This window comes from Orcinus orca, chromosome 8, assembly GCF_937001465.1.
Source record: "Orcinus orca chromosome 8, mOrcOrc1.1, whole genome shotgun sequence".
NCBI classification, from domain to species: Eukaryota; Metazoa; Chordata; class Mammalia; order Artiodactyla; family Delphinidae; genus Orcinus; species Orcinus orca.
In genome coordinates this window covers 95899720-95902985 of record NC_064566.1, presented here as the reverse complement: position 1 = coordinate 95902985, position 3266 = coordinate 95899720, and the positions used below count along the sequence as shown (strand labels likewise).

The 3266-nt window shown below is 44.4% G+C and overlaps 1 non-coding gene across 1 annotated transcript; it reads right to left on the bottom strand.

The window, feature by feature from the left end:
- Nucleotides 1-819: 819 nt before the first annotated feature.
- On the bottom strand, nucleotides 820-968 carry LOC117202651 (small nucleolar RNA SNORA76). Its single transcript, XR_004485129.1, has one exon. It is a non-coding gene; the product is annotated as a small nucleolar RNA SNORA76 (small nucleolar RNA).
- Nucleotides 969-3266: the final 2298 nt, after the last annotated feature.

The window sequence follows — 3266 nt, the reverse complement described above, 5'->3', positions numbered from 1 at the left end:
AACAGAATAAACTGTGGTACAGAATAAACCTGGGCCCTCAGCTGCCAGTAGCAGCTTCAGTTTCTTGGGTGGTCAGGGGACCCGTTCTGTTAGAGGATCCAAAGTAGACCACACCCTGATATAAGGTAGGCGCTATTATCCTCGCCTATCCTATCGCCTATCCTCGCCTAAAAAATTATCCTATTTTTAAAAGTCCTGCTCCTGAGCTAGAGTTTACACCAACTGCCTACTAACCCTGCTAACTTGGGGCCCCCCTCCAGTCATTAAGCACCAAAGCGGCTAGACATGGCACTTGTGCATACCTGCCCTTCAACACGTGCTGCCTTGTACTCAGAAATGATGCACATTTCACCTAAATCCAGGAGGGATCGTTATCATCTAGAACGTGGCTTACGAAGGAGTGCCTGTGCATTTATTTAGGTGCCTATGTTGTGCCCCGCAATGCAGAGAACCCTGTCTTTGTGAGCTGTTCAAGCTATCTGGGGCATATCCAAATAAGCAGTTGACCCTAAACGGCGGTTTTTCTAAGTAGTCCGCGAATACACCTCAGCCAGACGAGTTCAGCCCATGCAGCTCAAGACCGGGAGCCAGTTCGTGTCAAGTGCACTACAGCGCTCAGTCTGTTCAAGGCCACAGCCGGATTCTCATCTCCCCTCCCTGCAGACGCCCTCCACGCCGCGGTTGAATGAACCTGCCCGTCTCACTGATTTCCACGGAGAGGACAGGACACTCGGACTCACAGGACAGGTACAGGAATAAGCAGAGACTGCAGGACCCCCGACGTCTTCCCCAGCCCCCAGCCCCGGCAGCCCAAGGCCGCAGTCTAGCTCGCTGCTAAAAGAGCCGCCGCCGCGGAGCAGACGGCCCAAGTTATGCGCAAGCGCGTGCTGCTCTGGCGCTGCAGCCTGACCTCCCCGCCCCCCGCCACAGCGCCACGCGCAGGCGCGGCGAGGGCTCAAAGGCAGCGCGTTTAATTACGTTTAAATATATGCGATGCTTTCTTCTTGATTCATGAGACAGGTTTTGGTTTTTTTTCCCAAATATATAGAAAGTGTTTTAAATTGTCCTTTTGTTATAAACTTCTATTGAATTGTTTTGTAAACAGAGAGTCTATTATAACGCTTACACTTTAAAATATGTAGGGAAATTTTATCATTAATTTTTATGAATGTTCCGTGTATACTTGGGGGAAAAAATGTTTTCTAATTGTTCGATGCCAAATTTTATATAGGTCCATTAGAAAAAGTCTGTGTTGTGTTTCCATTCATTATACCATTGCTGATATATATTTTTCTACTTATCAATAATCAAGAGAGATGCATTGAAATCTTCCACTAAAGTGAAGGATTGTTCATTTTTTCCTTATTGTACTATTAATGATAGATGTGACTTGAATCTCTTTGGATACTGCCTGTCCTTCATTCTTTCTCTTGTCTCCTTTAATTAGACATTTATCAGACCATCTGATTCTAGCTTCTCTCTCTTAATTTCTCATATTCTTCATCTCCTTTTCCTCTTTGTGGCATTCTGGGTAATTTCTCCAAATACATCTTTCCGTTTACTGCTTTTTTCTTCAACTGTGTCTGTCAAAACTGTGCTTTTTAAACCTATCCACTGAGTTTTCATGTCAACAATTACATTTTTCATTTTGAGGTGATCCTTTTTTGTGACGTTACATTCATATAACTTGAAATTAATCATTTGAAGTCAGTAGCATTTAGTACATTCACAATATTGTACAACCACCACATTTGGTTTTTTTTATTTCAGATCTGTTTGTTCCTGATAATTTCCTCTTATATGTTCTTTGTAATTATATTTCTTTGAAGCACTGCATTTTTATACGTTTAATACTTTAAACATTTCCTATATAACTAGTCTATATTGAATATCTGACACTCCATCATCTGCAGTCCTTGGAATGTACTGTTCATTGTTGTCCATTGTTTCTGTGACTCTCAGGCACAGTAACTCGGCTTCTCATGGGTTTGGTCATCTTTATTCAAGAGCTCATAGTAATAATCTGTGAGGGTCCTTTGAGCCTAACTTGAGCAAGCTTTCTTCCAGAGAGGGTTTGCCTCTAAGTACTCTGCTTGCTGGAAGGCACCTCCAAACAAAACCACCTCAGCCTCCATGGAGAATCTGGCCCAGAAAAGGAATCCAGGCTCAGCATCTCCATCCCACCTTCCAATGTCAGTGAACACATGGTGGTGTGGATATATGATCCGACCTCAGGGCTCTCCCCCCACCCCACCCCCATGCCTACTGGTCCAGCTGGTTCCCACCACCCTGCTCCACCCCAGCCCCTGATCCAGCCACCTTAGCTACCCTGAGGGGAGTGAGAAGCTCCTTCTACAGCTCTTCGCCATCAAATCCCAGGCGCTAGCTGCCACAGATGGGGCTCTAGCCACTCTACGACTAGACCATGATTGTTTGTTTTTGGTGGTGGACCTCTGGAGACCTCTCCTTTTGTGAGAACAGTGATGTATCAAAGATTATGTGCTATCTGGGGTCAAGCTGTGGTGCAGCAGGGGACTCTCTGAGCCCCCAGTAGTCATAATTCTGGTCCACTCCAGCATTTACCCATAATTAAGCTGATATTTCTATCTCCACCCTGTGTCTCTGTCTCTCAATTGGCTGTGAATTCAGGCATGGAAAGGGGATTTATTTATTGGGTCCCCTCAAATGCCAAAAGAGCATAGCCGGGAGGAATTGGGAAACACAGAAGGGGGTTGAGTGAGCATGGACTGCCCTCTCTGAGCCTGTTTCCTCTAAAATAAAATGAGTATAATCCTACCTGTGCTGACTAGTTCCAGGCTCATTGTACAATTAAATGAAAAGACAGGTGGGGAAGATCTTTGAAAGCTGAAATAACTCAATAAATTTACAGGATTGTTAGTACTGCAAACATTATTACTGCTAAAATTAACGATAATAACCAGCACCAGGGTTTCATGAACCAGCTCCACAGACAGGAAAGATGGAAAATCTTCACAATGCTCTTGGGTTTCTTGCTTTGGCAATGGTGTGGAGACATGGTGACAGCCAGTTTCTCAACTGCAGTTATTTTGTTTCATGCCCTTGAAATAAAATATTTCATGCCCATTTCCTACAAAAATGCCACCCAGATAAAGTTCTTGAGCCATCATTTTAATGAGCTTGTTATTTTCAGCCTAAAGAGCCCTCTCTTTTCCTTCTCCCTTGATTAGGTGTAACCCCGCACCCCACTCACTCCCTTATAAGAAAAGAGGTCGAAGTTGCAACTG